This window comes from Ursus arctos, unplaced genomic scaffold, assembly GCF_023065955.2.
Source record: "Ursus arctos isolate Adak ecotype North America unplaced genomic scaffold, UrsArc2.0 scaffold_26, whole genome shotgun sequence".
In the NCBI taxonomy this organism is placed as follows: domain Eukaryota; kingdom Metazoa; phylum Chordata; class Mammalia; order Carnivora; family Ursidae; genus Ursus; species Ursus arctos.
In genome coordinates this window covers 602,838-620,581 of record NW_026622941.1, presented here as the reverse complement: position 1 = coordinate 620,581, position 17,744 = coordinate 602,838, and the positions used below count along the sequence as shown (strand labels likewise).

The following is a 17,744-nucleotide window of genomic DNA, read 5'->3' as shown; positions in this document are numbered from 1 at the left end:
GGTCTTGTTTTTTGATCCAATCTGATAAGTTCTGTCTTTTAATTGGTACATTTAGATTATTGGTGTTCAAAGTGATTATTAATAACTGAATTAATATCTACCATATTTGTTAAAACTGTTTTCTACTTGTTGCCCATATGTTCCTATTTTTGTCTTCCACTCTTTTCCTGCTTTTTGTGGTTTTAATTAAGCATGTTATATGATTCCATTTTCTCTACTTTCTTAACATATCCATTACATTTCTCTTTTTACTTTTTTTAGTGCTTGCCCCAGAGTTTGCAATATACATTTACAACTAGTCCAAGTTCACTTTCAAATAACACTGTGCTGCTTCATGAGTAATGTGAGTACCATATCATAACAAAATCTTAAGTCCTCCGTCTCATCTCTACATCATTGCTGTCATTTATTTCACTTATATAAGCATGTGTATGTATGTCTATATGTATGTGCATATGTATGCTATATATGTAAGCATACATGATTGAGTTGCTATTATTTTTTTAAACAAACTTAGCAGATATATCTATTAAGAATAAGAAAAATAAACATTTTTACTTTACCTTCACTTATTCCTTCTCTGATGCTCTTCCTTTCCTAATGGAGATCCAAGTTTCTGATTTATATTGTTTTCCTTCTCTCTAATGAGCCTCTTTTAACATTGCTTCCAAGGCAAGTCTACTAACAACACATTTCCTCAATTTTTGCTTGTCTGTGCTTTTTGCTTGTCTTTCATTTATGAGGGATAATTTCACATGTACAGAATGCCAAGTTGGTGGGGTTTTTTTCTCTCAACACTTGAAATATTTTAGTTCAGTCTGTTCTTGCTTGCATGGTTTCTGATGAGAAGTTCAATATAATTCTTTTCCTTGTTCTTCTAAGGGAAGATGTTTTTAACTCTTGAGTTGTCTTAAGATTTTCTTTGACTTTCTGTAGTTTGAAAATGGTATGCCTAGGTGTAGGGGTTTCGTTTTTGTTTTACATTTATTCTACTTGATGTTCTCTGAGCTTCCTGAAACCGTTTGGTGTCTGACATTAATTTGAGGAAGCTGTCCGTCATTATTGTTTTAAATATTTCTTCTGTTCCTCTTTTCCTTTTGTATTCCAATTACAGATATGTTACACTTTTTGTAGTTGTTCCACAGTCGGATATCCTGTTCCTTTTTTCCTCTTTGTTGCCTTTGCTTTTCGGTTTTGGATGTTTCTGTTGATCTATACTCAGGCTCAGAGATTCTTTCCTTACCTATGTCTAGTCTAATCATAAGCCCATCCAAGGTATTCTTCATTTCTGTTATAGATCTTTTTGATCTTATGGTTCTTCTTTAGTATTTCTCGCTCTGCTTACATTGCCCATCTCTTCTTGCATGCTGTTTACTTTATCCATGAGGGTCCTTAGCTTATTAATCATAATTGCTTTAAATTCTTGGTGTGATAATTTCAACATCTGCAGTGTCTGGTTTTGATGCTTGCTCCATTTCTTCAAATTGTGTTTTTTGCCTTTTGGCATGCCTTGTGATTTTTTCTTGATAGCTGGACATGGTGTACTGGGTAAAAGGAACTGCTGTAAAGAAGCCTCGGGGGAAGGGGAAGGATTTTATAACCCTATGATTAGGTCAGTCTTTTTACTGAGCCTGTGGCCTCTGCACTGTGAACTTCACAAGTGTTTCTCAGTTTTTCCTTCCCCTGTTAGGTGGGATGAGATGGCTAGAGTGGGCTGAGTTGGGTGTTTCTGTACCCTTGTGTTGGCTAGATTCTGATTAAATAGTTTCTCTTGAGGGCAGTCCTTGTTACGAAAAAGAGTGCCTTGATATATTTCAGAATGGTTCATTTTCCTCCCCCTGCCAGTATTTATTGAGAGCACCTGGTTGAGCTCCTGGAGGTAAATCTCACAGAATTGTAGGGGTCTTCCTATGACTGAGCCCCCCTGGAGTTTTTAACTCTGTGTTGGCCACACTGAGCCTCCAGCAATTCATCAATTACAGTTCATCCTTCCCTACCTCAGTGCTCGTCCCCAGCATGATTTCCACTCTGGGAAGCTGTGACTCACCACATTCGCCTGTCTTGTCTGTCCAGTCTTGGGACAGTAGTTTGCTCTGTGCCCTCACCTCTCTATCTTACAGATCCTAGAATAGTTGTTGATTTCTCAGTTTTTTCAGCTTTTTACTTGCTAGGGTAGAGTGGTGACTTCAAGCCCCTTACATGTGGAATTGGAAATTGGAAGTCACTCTGAAGTTTTCTCTCTTAGTTTTGTCCACAGTGAATCCAGCAGTTTGTCAGTTCTAGTTCCAGTTCTCGTTCTCCTACCTGGACACTGGTTCCTGGGGCGGTTCCTGCTCATGAGTTTCTACTCTAGTAAGTTGTGATCCCCTATATTGCCAATTGGTCACTTCAGTCTTGGGGGCAGCAGTTTGCCCTGTGACCTCACTTCTCTTAGAGATCTAAGAAGTTACTGATTTCTCAGTTTGTTCAGCTTTATTACTTGTTGTTAGGATGGAGTGGCAACTTCCAGGCTTCTTACATGCTTCCCAGAAACCAGAAGTTAAAATGACCTCAAGCTGAGACTTAATAAGGATCTATCTCATTTTGTTTTTAGTTACTTTATCCACGGGCATTATTCCCCAGACTTTGTCATAAGTCATATGGTTGCAATTTCCATACCTTAGATGTGAACGAGTTTCCATCTACTTCTGATCATTCCTTCTTCCTGAGACTCACCATCATGTGATGGTGAAACATATTTCTGTATTTCCTTTGAAATGTCTGTATGGAATCTAGAAGCTGGGGCTCCTGTTCCATGGAGCAGTACTCATAGGCATCACCAATTCATGTTCTTTCTCTTGGTTTTTCTTTATTTTTCTTTCTTTTTTTTTTTTTTTTTAAAGATTTTGTTTATTTATTTGACAGAGAGAGACAGCCAGTGAGAGAGGGAACACAGCAGGGGGAGTGGGAGAGGAAGAAGCAGGCTCATAGCAGAGGAGCCTGATGTGGGGCTCGATCCCGCAATGCCGGGATCACTCCCTGAGCCGAAGGCAGATGCTTAATGACTGAGCCACCCAGGCGCCCCTCTCTTGGTTTTTCTTGAGAAGGAGAATGGCCTTGGAGTGTTTATTACTGTCTAATTGCATGGCCTTCGATGAATCATTTTCCTGAATATTCTTCAGATGATTTATAAACTCTAATTTCTGAGGAGGTCATGTCTGCCCATTTTACAAGGAGTTTGTGAAGATTAATTAGTTTCTGTAATGTTGTTTAAGCCCTTCGGGGATTAATTTTTAATGTGCAATGAACCTTGCTTTATTGCATATATTATGGTAGGTACCATGCTAGATTTTAAGTATACAAAAGTTAAATAAAATATAGGCCCTACTTTTGAGCTCAGAACTGGTTGAGGAGATAGAAATGTAAAATATAAATAACCATGTGTAGCATGTTATGTGCTGTGAGGTGGAGGTATGTTTAAAGTGTAGTAAGAAGACGAAGGAGGATTAATTGGGGTGCAATTAGAAATAAAAATTGAATTAGGAACATGCATCTTAACTGTAATTAGCAATTAGCTTTTCAGAGCTACAATTGGATTATAATTTTTTTTTAAGATTTCATTTATTTATTTGGAAGAGATAGAGACAGCAAGAGAGGGAACATAAGCAGGAAGAGTGGGAGAGGAAGAAGCAGGGAGCCCAACGTGGAGATCAATCCCAGGACCCTGGGATCACGCCCTGAGCCGAAGGCAGACGCTTAACGACTGAGCCACCCAGGTGCCCCGGATTATAATTTTTTACTTTTGTTTATGTGGCATTAGAATTATAAGATAGGACTTTTGTTTTTTTTCTCCTTTTACCTTATTTTTTAACACTGCCAGAGAGTGGTGGGTTAATAAAGATTGGAAATCACAGGATTAATTTGTGGCCCCAGCTCTGCCAAATATTAGCCTTGTGTTTTGGGGGAAATTCATTTAACTTCTCTGAGCCTCATTTTTATCTATTACAAAATGGGAAGAATAGCTCTCTATCTCACAAAAATAATGATATAAAAGTGTTTTGTGAAAATGCTACATTTTTACAAATGGCAGGTTTTCAGACATGTCTTTAAGAGTGTATATTTTTTTCCTCTTCCTGAGTCTGAAGATTCCTTTTCGTTTTGATTCTGACTTTTTGTTGCCCTGCAGCGCACTTAGGGCACAGACTAGTTGGCATATTATGATTCTCCCTGACTCATGCTTGTTCCCTCCCTCCTCTTTCTCACTGTCTTTCATTTCCTGGGATTGTGTTGCTACATTAGAAGTAAGTCTGTCTCCTGAAAAGGGCAGTACAAGTCCACCGTGGTAAGGCTTCTCTTTTATTTTCTCCTATGTCATGTACTAAACTAAATACTTACTATGAAAGATTTAGGTTTGTTTTTTTTTTAATTTTTTATTATGTTATGCCAGTCACCATACAGTACATCATTAGTTTTTGATGTAGTGTTCCATGATGAAAGATTTAGTTTTAAATTACGTAAGAGCTTATTGGTGAAAATGTCATCTGAGGTCTACGATTATATTTAATACTTAAGTAGTTTGAATAAAATTAATTTTTGCCTTTTTTCACTATGACTTAAAGCTTCTCATTTCCATTTTAAGAATAGAAAGCCAAAAAAGTGTTTTTGTTTATAATAAATGATACTTGAAGACTGTCTTATGGGAACTTTTAGGTAAGAATTTGTTAGAACAGAGTTTTTATACACCAGGAGTTCACACACAGTTTGTGATCTAAAAATCACCAAGTGGGTTTTGTAACAAATAATTTTAGTGTAATGAGGGTAAATACTGTTTCGTGAAATCCGTGTGTTTTATATGCAGGTGTGAGTATTCACTGCACTGTGATCCAAAGTATATTTTTTCTGGGTCTTGGTTGTCAGAATAGATGGAAAATTACTTCTCTGGAATGTCTTTCCTACTTTGCGTTTTCTCATTTTAGGATAATAGTGATCTGAGGGGCATATGGTATCCTGCTTGACTGAATGTAGAAGAGTAAAATTACCTGTTTCTATTTTTTAAGGGGAATACTGAGAGACAGATATTGTATAAAGGCCAAGAAGTACCATAATGGTTTGTTGGTACGTCTTAGGGCAGGTGAGTCCCTAGATGGGTTTACCAGGGAATATGGTATTTGGAGTTCTGCCAAAGCATCTTCAGATGGAAAAGTTAAGTATGTCAGGAGCTCAGTTTGTCAGCAGCTATGACCCTGAAGGTAAAATATTGCTTGAAGTGGCAGAATAATTTGTAACTGATGTGAACCCCCCAAAAAGGAAGCAAAATGCAGTCGATATAGGCAGAATAAAGCACAAATTTTTGAAATGGTTCTTTTAATGATCTACAAGCTTTTTTACTTTGTTCCTACCACTAAAACCAAAGTTATATTTTATTTTATATTTATTTAAAGATACTCCTCTTATCTCCATATTTCAGTTTCTTCTCCCTCTTCCTTTTTATTGGAAGGGTTTCATGCACATGTCTTTGGGTACTTGCTTGAAGAAAACACCCAAGAATAACCTTTTCTATTTACTTCTTGCTGTAAATTCAGGGGAAAACATTTGTGTGGTAATCAGGGGACTTCAGCCTAAGAGTTAGTGTCATGTAGTTGATAAAAGCATGGTCCCTGGAGGTAAACTGCCTGAACTTAAATCCACTTTAGTGACTTTGAACAATTATCCTCTTCCGTTGATTCAGTTTCCTTGTCTGTAAAATGGAAATAATAATAAGGCTTACTCTAGAGGCTTGTGAGGTTTAAATAGGTTAATATCAGTAAAATCTTCAGAAGGGCACATGGTAGGAGTGTGTGAGGGTTACTGCATGTTACTGACAAGCAGTTCTCATAGCAGGCTCAGAGACCCTGGGGCTAGTTACTCAATCTCTGGTTTTATTTTTGTTTTTGTTTTCAAAGAAAGATAAAATTCTCTGATTGTTTATGCATATTTAAACTCTGATAATTGGTCCAAATTAGTTTTATGTTTTTGAGTCCTGGAAGTTATTCTTTTGTGTTTTTTATATCAATGGGACTAAAAAGATATTTCCAACAACATAAATATTTTGTGCTAAAAATGATTTTAGGGGTACCTGGGTGGCTTAGCCGTTAGCGTCTGCCTTCGGCTTAGGTCATGATCCCAGGGTCCTGGGATCCAGCCCCTCATCGGGCTTCCTGCTCAGCAGAAAGCCTGCTTCTCCCTCTCACACTCCCCTTGCTTGTATTCCCTCTCTCGCTGTCTCTCTCTGTCAAATAAATAAATAAAATCTTTTAAAAAAATGAATTTAGATTGTTGGACTGGCTCTAATACTACTTGTAGATGTTATTCCCAACCTAAGGTGCTAATTTTTTTTAAAAGATTTTATTTATCAATTTGACATGAGAGAGAGAGAGAGAGAGAGAGAGAGCGCACAAGCAGGGGGAGCAGCAGGCAGAGGGAGAAGCAGGCTTCCCGCTGAGCAAGGAGCCCGATGCAGGGCTTGATCCCCGGACCCCAGGATCATGACCTGAGCCGAAGGCAGACATGTAAACCACTGAGCCACCTAGGCACCCCTCATGTGCTAAATTGTACCCAAAGTATTATCCAAAAAAGCTCTTTATCTTTTAGTGAAAGCCTGCTCTTTACTAATTGTTAAAGAGAGAGGCCTCTATTTTTATATTTTTGCTTTATATGAATTGATCCCAGGAGAAAAAAATGTCAGTGGTCATTTCTTCTTTCTTTAATGCTTCTTACATAAGAGCACAACATTTTTGGTGAATCTTCATTAAAATGTCACGTTCCAAGTAAGAAATAAGTTGTAAGGCAGGGAAGGCCATGACAGCAAGGGAAAAAGCAATTAAGTCTGAATTGACTTTTGAGCCATATATTATTCCAAAGTTGTAATTTGACAAACTTCTTGAGCAAGGAAACAGAGTGTTCTTAACTCTTCTGTTAGCTTTAAGCTGTTAAAAATAAAGCAAAATGTCATTTTACACTAAATTCTATTTCAGTTTGTTAACTTTTCCCTTATTTCTTCACAATGTTATTTTTGAAATTTCCATTTCATTTGTTTTGGCTTACAGCCCTAAAGAAAAAGCAGCAAAGGTCTCGTTTCTAAGGATTAAAATTTTTACCTTCTGTTTTATGGGTTTTTTGTTTTTGTTTTTGCTTTTTTAATCAGTTCTTGCTGTGAGAGTTTCCTTTTATAGAAGTGCAGATAAATAACTTGTTGAGAATTCTTATCAGTGAGCACTGAGACTGCTCTGACCCTTGGATAACCCTTCTGTTTGAAGAGCTCTGTGATTGTAAGGCCGCACTGTGAATCCAGCTGTACTGTATGTCTCTTGAAGCGGCATGGAAACAGATTACAAAATTAGCAGAGTGTGAACAGAGTGAGAGCAGATGTGATTCTAAGACTAAGAATAAACAACGTGAGAAGTTACATTCCTTACCTCTTAATGACTCAGTTGGGAGGTGAGGGTGTCTAGGAGCACTTTTTGAGTTTTTTAGATGAAAATTTGGCAATGTTCATGGAAGGCTAACAAGAACACACTGTTTTAAGTTACACGTACTGGAGTAACTGACATTCTTTGACTCTTGCATAACTCTGAAATGCAGTTTCTTTGAGAAAATAGGATAGTCTTTCTTGCTTCTTGGGGGTCGTAGACTATGATTGGTTCATTCAGTGGCATAATTCTGTTAACACTCTTTTCCAGCTTCTTCCTCTCACTTAACAAAAAGAACCCAGTTTTTAATTGTTGAGTTTCAATAATGAAGGGAAAAAATGTAATCTTAAGCAGTGCCTCATTACCCTTCTTTTTTAGCTACTTTGCAAATTTTGAAGATAGTGGATTATAAAGTTGCTGAGCCATATTTAGTTTCTCATTCAGAGATTTTGAGAAAGCAAATAAATGAAACAAGTGTACTAAAGTCAAGTCAGTAAGGGACAATTATTTACCTTGTGCTGCCATTTACTGTCACTACTCTTCTTCACTACCTTTTTTCCCTCCTTGTACAATTATTTATATGAGCTTTATTTCTGTTTTTACAATGAAGCTCCTTGAAGAGATGATTTAATAAGCAGATAAACTCTTGGGTCTATGAATGACGTGGCAAAGAGAAATCTCTTTGTAACAAGTGTTAGGGGATTTGCATGACTAATTAGAATTGTGTTCTGGCAAAGAGGTAGGTAAGTACAACTTCCCAGGAAAATTGAGTTTAACTGTTGATCCGGCTTTGGTGACTGAGTCTTCCTTACTCTTGGACCTTCAGGTATACTCTTCCAAAAAGGTTGTAGAAATGATTCCCTGGGTAGCGAGTGTCATTTGTGTTGCCTGCTGTCATTCTGTTATTGGTGGTTCCTCAAGAATCAGCAAACTCAGAATGTGCTTATCGTCACTCAGTAGTCGTAATCATTTTACCTCTGCCTTTTCTTTGTGCTAAAGTGTGTTTGGGCTTTAGGGAGGATGTTGATTACAGCCATTATACCCATTTTTGTTTAGCAAGATGTAATAGCTGGGTCCCACCTTCAAAGAGTCTAATTTGATTGTTATGGGTTGTAACTTTAACACAGGAAGTCTTAAAACTTTCACAGGTGTTTCCAATTAGGCAGCAGAGTTTGAGGGCCGCTGTGTTACCTAACCTTCCTAACTAGATTATAGACCCCTCGAAACAGATTTTAATTTTAAAATTCTTAAACTTTATTAGATTGCTGATTATATGTTTACTAGTTAAACACAGCTATAAACATAAAGAAGCCAATTGTTTTTTTTTTAATACTATTTTTTTATTATATTATGTTAGTCACCATACAGTACATCCCTGGTTTTTGGCGTAAAGTTCGATGATTCATTAGTTGCGTATAACACCCAGTGCACCATGCAATACGTGCCCTCCTTACTACCCATCACTGGTCTGTCCCAAAGAAGCCAATTGTTTAATTGTTTAAAATAAATATCAAGAAAGCCATGGTGAAGTACAAATTTTTTAGTGGGTAGTGTAGAATACCAAGAAAGGAAGTGGTGGTTGTAGAGGTCAATCAGGAAATGCTTCTTGAAAGAAGTGTAGTCAAATCCTGAAGAAGCGTGAGACTTATGTTGGGAAGGCAGCAAGGCGTTAGTTGGGTGAGCTGTGGGATCCAGCGTAGGTGATTTGGAGTGGCCATGCCTCAGAATAGCAAGACTTTATCTGTTATGTTCCAATCTTTTGCGTTTGAGCCATTTGTGATATATCTGAAACTGAGTTTTGGTTATGAAAAAAGCAGTCCTGAACTTGCTTGGGCCTGCTCAGACCTCCACTGTGTGTCTTTCTTCTCTGTGTTTAGTAGACCAAGTTGGCTAACAGATGTGTTTCCTCTTCAGAGAGGCTTGCAGGTCTAGAACAGCAGGTTATGACACGTTATGTTCCATCTTTGTGATTCCAAGGCAGGAATCATGCTCAAAGAGAAATGACAGCTGTTTCCTCAGTGGAAAAGACCCCAGATTCATGAGCTGAATCAGCTTGTCTAAGTTCCCCCAAAGTTAATATTAATGTATTAATATAATATATATTATATATGATTCTATTAATATAATATGTGTGGGATTCTGTAAGGCACTTGGCATGGGGCTGAGGAAAAAACAGTACAATGAAGATGTTTAAAAACATATCTTTATTTTTTATTTTTTTATTTATTCATTTGACAGAGAGACAGCCAGCGAGAGAGGGAGCACAAGCAGGGGGAGTGGGAGAGGAAGAAGCAGGCTCCCAGCAGAGGAGCCTGATGTGGGGCTCGATCCCGGAACGCTGGGATCACGCCCGAGCGGAAGGCAGACGCTCAACGACTGAGCCACCCAGGCGCCCCTAAAAATATATCTTTAATCTCTGGGAACTTAGTAGGGATATAAGAGAGATACACACAATTTACTATATATTTTATAAGCAAAGAGAATAGATAAATCATTTGAGAGTTTAAAGGTAATGAGAAGGATTCGGAAGGGCAGAACTGAGGAGGGCATTCTGCATAGCTAGAACATAGTGACTTGAGTCAGAAGAGGGGAGTTTGAATTCTCTTCAGCATCAGCAGTATGTGACCTTGGACAGCAGTATGTGACCTTGGACAACAGACACTGAGATCCATATACGTAGAAATAAAAAATCAAAATAGTTAGTGTTCGGCACTTCTTTTGTATCCAAAGATGGGACCAGTTTTCCTGTTAGCATTTGCTGACCATCACTGTTTACTTGGCTTATGTTAGGCATTACAAGGGGGATAGCAGAGACGGTTTAAAGCATGTTTTCTTCCCTTGAGGTTGGGGAAGGACTAATACTTGTGAAAAAATTAGTGAGAAGTATGGTACAAAATGTATAATTATGGTATTTTGTGTAGCCTAGACTCAGAGCTATGAGTTCAGGAGAGATAAGAGAGGGGGATTGGATTCAGTCCAGAGAGGTTAGAATTTAAGCCAGACCCAGATGGAGCCAGATGAGGAGTCTTTAGCTGGAAACCATGGATAAGTTTCAGGGAGTGTGAAATTTCCCCTAAAATGGTATGTATGCTTTGTATGAATGCAGTTTTAAAGGAAAAGTCTCACATCTTTCATTATATTTGTGAAATATTTTCTGCTCCTCAGAATGTAACACCATTATCTGCATGAGTAAGAAGACAGAGCTCGGGGATTTAGTACAGTGTTTGTAGGGAACAATGAGCAACCTTGCAAAGATAAGTCTTCCCTCTTATATGGGGCACCTAATTTGTGATTAACACAAATTCGGGCTAATGGCTCTAGGAATAGAAAGGAGAGACAACCCAGCAATTGCACTACTAGGTATTTATCCAAAGGATACAAACAGTGATTCGAAGGGGCACATGCATCCCAATGTTTATAGCAGCAATGTCCACAATAGCCAAAATATGGAAAGAGCCCAGATGTCCATCAACAGATGAATGGATAAAGAAGGTGTGTGTGTTTGTGTGTGTGTGTGTGTGTCCACACGCACGCAATGGAATATTACTCAGCCATCAAAAAGAGTGAAATCTTGCCATTTGCAATTGTGTGGGTGGAACTAGAGAGTATTTTGCTAAGCAAAGTCAGTCAGTCAGAAAAAGACAAATATCACATGATTTCACTCATATGTAGAATTTAAGAAACAAAACAGATGAACGTTGGGGAAGGGAAGGAAAAATAAAGTAAGATGCAAATCGGAGAAGGAGACAAACCATAAGAGACTCTTAACCATAGAAAACAGGGCTGCTGGAGGGGAGGTGGGTGAGGGGGTAACTCAGTGATGGGCATTAAGGAGGGCACTTGATGGAATGAGCACTGAATGTTATATGCAACTAATAAATCACTAAATTTTGCCTCTGAAACAAATAATACACTATATGTTAATTAAATTGAATTTAAATAAAAAAATTAAAAAACAAGAAAGGAAAGATTGGCCTTACCTCCTCCCTATACTGCAACCTTTAAAAAAATTATATTTGGTTTCCTGGGAAAACATTTAATATGCCCAAGAAGAAATAATATATTATTCTAAATATTGTATAACTCGGCCCTCTTGCTTTTTAACTGAAGGAGACAGAGAATTAGAAATAGATTTCAAATGTAGCGCTACTTACTCTGTTTTGTGGGATTCAGACGGAGCCTTCATCTGATGCCAGAGGCTGCCTTAGGTTCATCTCTTCTGTTCTGAGTTAGTGATGGTGTCTAAGAGTTGCCGTGCTGGGGGGTAGGGGAAGTTGAATTCATTTTTCAGTAAAACCAAGATCTTTGTCAAACTTAGCAAGAGTGCGGGGAAAATATTCCCCTTCTATGAGATAGAGACATATTACTTATTTTATATCCAGAAAGACATTGGTAGCTTGCTCTCCATGAATTAACATTTAAGCTTCCGTAAGGCCTTGTTACCCTTTTTTTAAACTACTTTGCAGAGCTTGAGGGTAGAGGATTGAAAGCTGCTGAGCCATTATTTAGTTTCTCATTTGGAGACTTTGAGAAAGCAAATAAATAAAACAAGTGTACAAAAGTCAATAAAGGACAATTATGAACTTCATGCTACTTTTTTAAAATAATAATTTATTATTATATTATGTTAGTCACCATACAGTACATCCCTGGTTTTTGATGTAAAGTTCCATGATTCATTATTTGCGTATAACACCCAGTGCTCCATGCAATACGTGCCCTCCTTACTACCCATCACCAGTCTATCCCATTCCCCCACCCCGCTCCCCAACTTCATGCTACTTTATACTATTACTACTTTACTATCTTTTTCCCTCCTTGTAAAATTATCCTTATATGAACCTTTATTTCTGGTTTTCACAATGGAGCTCCTTGAAGAGATGATTTAATAAGCAGATAAACCTTTGCATATATAAATTATGTGGCAAAGAGAAATCCCTTTGTAACAAGTGTTAGAGGATTTGCATGACTAATTAGAATTGTGTTCTGGCAAAGAGGTAGGTAAGTACAACTTCATAGGAAATTTATTTAATTTTTTCTAGTAATCTCTATATCCAACATGGGGCTCAAACTCATGACCCCAATATCAAGTCTCTTGCTCTTTCACCTGAGCCAGCCAGGCGCCCAACCTTCATCTTTTTTTACTCCTCATCTTAATGCTTTGGAATACTGAAGAGCATTTCTCAGTGCCATGTTTTTGTTTCTGCTTTTCTGCTCCATGGAGCATCTTTCTCATCTCTTTTGTCTTTTAGTTATTATTCTTTAAGATCCAGCTCTGTTGTTCTCCCTTCTTCTTCTTCTTCTCCTTCTTCTCCTTCTCCTTCTTCTTCTTCATTTTATTTTTAAGTGATCTCTACACCCAGTATGGGGCTCGAACTCACAACCCTGAGATCACGAGGTGCACACTCCACTGATGGAGCCAGCCAGATGCCCTTGTTGTTCTCTCTTCTAAGAAGCTTTCCATGAATCCCCAAATAAATTTCTCTTCTTCATGCTCCTAGAATAAGCCGTGTTTGTCTCCTCACCAGATTTTTTTTATTTTAATTTTTTAAAAGATTTTATTTTTTTAGAGATTTTATTTATTTGACAGAGAGAGAGACAGCCAGCGAGAGAGGGAACACAAGCAGGGGGAGTGGGAGAGGAAGAAGCAGGCTCCCAGCGGAGGAGCCCGATGCAGGGCTTGATCCCAGGACCCTGGGATCACCCTGAGCCGAAGGCAGACGCTTAACGACTGAGCCACCCAGGTGCCCCTAAAAGTTTTTATTTTTAAGTAATCTCTGCACCCAATGTGGGGTTTGAACTTAAAACCACCATGTCAAGGGTCACATGCTCCACCGACCATGCCAACTAGGCACTCCTCCTTCACTAGGTTTTAAACTATATATATTTTTAAGCTATATAATTAAACTATATTACTCTTTAGGGGGCAGAGATTTTAGTGTTTTATTACTAGCATTTAAATAGCACAGTTCCCAGCAATAAGAAGCAAACTACTTTCAAGAATAGGAGAAATCCAGTATGACTCCCAGGTTTTTGGCTTAGCTGACTGGTGAAATATTTTTCTGGTCTCCAAATTGGATTGTAACATCAAGGAGACAGGAGTCTTTGGCATTAATTTTGGTGAAAGATAATGATTGTTTATTTTATAGTAGTAGCAGAAAATGTTGAGAGGAGGAGAAAAATATATTTTGCTATATTAAGATAGAGTAAGAGTAAATATTTTGGAGATGTAGTTAGTACTTCGTGATGAAATAGAGGGAGAGGGTGATGATGAGGTAGATGCTAGCTAAAATAAAAGCTTACGATGGGATAAGATGGAGAAACGATGGAGCAGTGGTATTTGTAGTTCGTACTCCTCAGTAGGACGTTATCTTCTGGCTGTCTGTAATTAATGACTTCAGCTGTTGATGGGTGTACAGTCTTTATGTGCTGTGTTTGGTTGTGAAGGGATTATATTGTCATGCATTATTGATCAAGTCCCAGAACCCAGAATTTATTATTTTTTTTAAGATTTTATTTATTTATTTTAGAGAGAGAACAGCAGGAGGAGCAGAGGGGGAGGGAAAGGGAGTGGGGAAGAACCTCAAGCGGACTGTGCACCGAGCTCGGGGCCCCATCCCACAACCCCGAGATCATGACCTGAGCTGAAACCAAGAGTCAGACACTTAGCTGAGCCACCCAGGCACCCTGACGACAACAATTTTTAAATGGGCAAAAGATTTAAATAGACATTGTTCCAAAGAAGATAAATGGCTAATAAGCACATGAAAAGATGTTCAGTATCATTGGTCAGTCATCAGTGAAATGCAAATCAAGACCAAAATGAGGTATCACTTCACATCCCCGTAGGATGGTTCTAATAGAAAAATAAAACAGACAGTAACAGGTGTTAGGATGTGGAGAAATTGGAACCCTTCTACATTGCTGGGAGGGATATAAAACAGTACAGTTGCTTTGGGAAATAGTTTGGCAGTTCTTCAATAAATTAAACATAGAATTATATGACCCAGCAATTTCCCTTCTAGCTATATCCTCAAAAGAATTGAAAATAGATGGTCAAACAAAAACTTGTACATGGATATTCACGAGGTGGATACAACCCAAATGTCAACCAACTGAAGAATTAATAAACAAAATACAATGAAATACTGCAAAGCCATAGAAAGAAAGAAAGTGCCGATACACACTACAACATAGACCATCCTTGAAAACATGTGCAGTGAAAGAGCCTAGACACGAAGGGCCACATATTGTATGATTCCATTTATATGAACTTCCCAGGGGAAGGGGGGGGGAATTGGGAGTGATGGCCAGAAGCTTGTTCTGTGAGTGATGGAAATGTTCAGGAATTAAAGAGTGGTAATGTTTGCACACATTGTGAATATACTAAAAACCACTGAATTGCACACCTAAAAATGGTGAATGTTAGGTTATGTAAATTTTATGAATGTAAATATCAATACTAAAAAAAGAATAAAAGATTTTTTAAAAGAATACCAATTTCAAATGGTATATCCATATGCCCTGCCCTTTGTTTTAGAGAAAGAAATTCAGGAGATTCTCTTCATCTGAGTCAAATTATTTCACAGCTCATGTTGAGATCATTGAATATTCACTAATCTCAAGTTCCTAGGAGGTAGCAGACCCCAATTTATATGTCCATTCTTAAAAAAAAATTGAAATAGTTTTTTCTTTTTTACAAAATCATGATCGTTATAAAATTGTATAGACTCTAGCCCATAGAAATAGCCCACATACTGGTTTGATGTGTACTATTGTAAAGAGAGATTTTACTTTTGTGATACCTCTATTTAGAAGTGATGAGGAAGGAGGAAAAAGTTTGTTAATTACCTTTTCTACCCAAGGGAAGGGTATTGTTTCAAATTGCTTTCCATTTAAAAAATTTTTAGTCTAGGGGTCCCTGGATGGCTCCATCAGTTAAGTATCTGCCTTCGGCTCAGGTCCTGATCCCAGGCTCCTGGGATCGAGCCCCACGTTGGGCTCCCTGCCCAGCAGGAAGCCTGCTTCTCCCTCTCCCTCCCCCACCTGTGCTCTCTGTCGCTATCTGTCTCGCTCTCAAATAAGTAAAATCTTTAAAAACATTTTTGTTTAGTCTCGGTGGTACTTTAGAGTAGCTCTTTGTTCCACCACCACGTCACCAAAAACAATAGTGAGAAAACAATGGCAACAAAAACAATAATAATGAAAACACAGCACAATTTATCGATTGCTTACTAGGTACAAAGTACTATGCTAAGCACTATAAATACCATATCTAATTTTTGTAGCAACCTTGCCAGTCATCTTCCATTTATGAAGAAATTGAGGTTTAAATGGTTAAGCAAAGCATCAGATTTATTGTGGAGCTGGGGTTCAAACCATTTCTTTTTTCCTACAAATACTGTATTTTTAGTTACTATACTGTTTTGTCTCTCTGCTTATATTCATTCATGGACTGTCCCTGATGACCTCCAGGACTCTTCAAGAGATTGAAGCAAGGGTTGAGGTGGAATGTGGGGCAGTTAGAGTGTTGACACGATCATATTATTTAGTTGTTTTTCTGGTTTCCTTTTATGTGGGGCTGATAGAGGGACTATGGATTTATATCCGAATCTTAATGTATACAGAGAGTTTTTGGTCTCGATTGAAGAATAAAATTATTCTACTACATATGAATAGCAGCTATAATCACAAAATAAAATAGGAATTAATTGGCTTTACATAATCCTACTCAGACTCTCTGTAGCATGTCTGAGTGTCATCCAGACATTTTGTAAAGTTTTCATTAGGTCTTTATGAACAGTACACTCCATTGGTTCTCTTCCTGCCTCTTTTAAAAAATATTTATTTTTTTAAAGTAGGCTCCACACCCAGCATGGGGCTTGAACTCATGACCTCAAGATCAAGAGTTGCGTGCTCTACCGGCTGAGCCAGCCAGGCACCCCTCTTCCTGCCTTCCTGATCACGTTGTAACCTCTGGGTTCCCCTACCATCCTGTACATATACTTAAAGCTTTCTGTATCCTATTGAAATTAGTTATTCATATGTCAGTCCTGATAGTGAATTTTTTAAGAACATCCAGACAGTGAATTTTTTAACAACAAAAATGGAGTCTCATCTCATTCTTCCTTATAATGCTGGTGCCTAACATGGTACTTAATAGGCAATAAGCACATGCTTGCTCCTGTTAAACTGTTAAATGTGAAAACAAAGACTGGCATTATTTATCTTTATTACTTTGGTGTAGAGTCTTCCTAAAGAGAGGAGGACGAGTCCTGCATTTCTGGCTTCCCTCTGCTCACTGCTCTCACGTAACTTTAAAGTGGAGCTGTGACTGTCATTGTGGAGCTGGAAGACTCCGTTGACTCCACTTCCTATTGAGTCAAGTCTGTATTTCTTAGCTCTCTCTCAGGTTTTCCAGGGTCTCTTTCCCAAGTGAACTTTCTGTTCTTTTTTTTTTTTTTTTTAAAGATTCTGTTTATTTATTTGACAGAGAGAGAGACAGTCAGCGAGAGAGGGAACACAAGCAGGGGGAGTGGGAGAGGAAGAAGCAGGCTCATAGCGGAGGAGCCTGATGTGGGGCTCGATCCCATAACACCGGGATCACGCCCTGAGCCGAAGGCAGACGCTTAACCGCTGTGCCACCCAGGCACCCCTGAACTTTCTGTTCTTCTTGTTCACTGCGCACTACTTAAACTGGGTTACTTACTGTTCCCCTGTTTTATATTTCTGAGCTTTTGCTGGTGGTGTGTCTTGTACATGGCTTTCACCATGGCTCCTGACCCATCTTTCAGATACCTAAAACGCTGCTTTCTCCAGGAAGCTCTCATCTCCCTGCCTGCTGCAGCCTTCACCAAAAGGAGTCAGCATCTCCCCATCTGAACTCTTACTAGCACTTGGACTGTAGGATAGCATTGCCCTACTAAGTGATAAATTCCTTGACGGCAAGGTTCTTGCCTTTGTTTTCTCTGCCGTTTTGCATTAATTATTGCATCAAATATATATACATTGAGTTAAATATAAAAATCAAATTTTAGTCTTTTAGCTTCAAGTAAGTGGTCAGAGGACCATATTGTTAAAATTCTTCCTCTGCAGTGGTCTACAGGTAAATGCTTTAATCCAGAAACTACATAGGCTTACATAATATATTTATTCCTAGAACTTCAGTTTAGGAAGGAATTTTTTTCCAGATTTATATTTTTTTATTTTTTTTAATGTTTATTTTAGAGCACCCACAAGCAGGAGGGGCAGAGGGAGAGGGATAGAATCTCAAGCAGATTCTGTGCTGAGCGTGGAGCCCAACACAGGGCTTGGTCC

General features: G+C 38.3%; 1 protein-coding gene across 3 annotated transcripts in view; it reads left to right on the top strand.

Moving 5' to 3' along the window:
• Positions 1-17,744, top strand: part of BCL2L13 (BCL2 like 13) — an 89,090-nt gene that overhangs the window by 64,354 nt on the left and 6,992 nt on the right. The gene's annotated exons all lie outside the window — the stretch shown is intronic.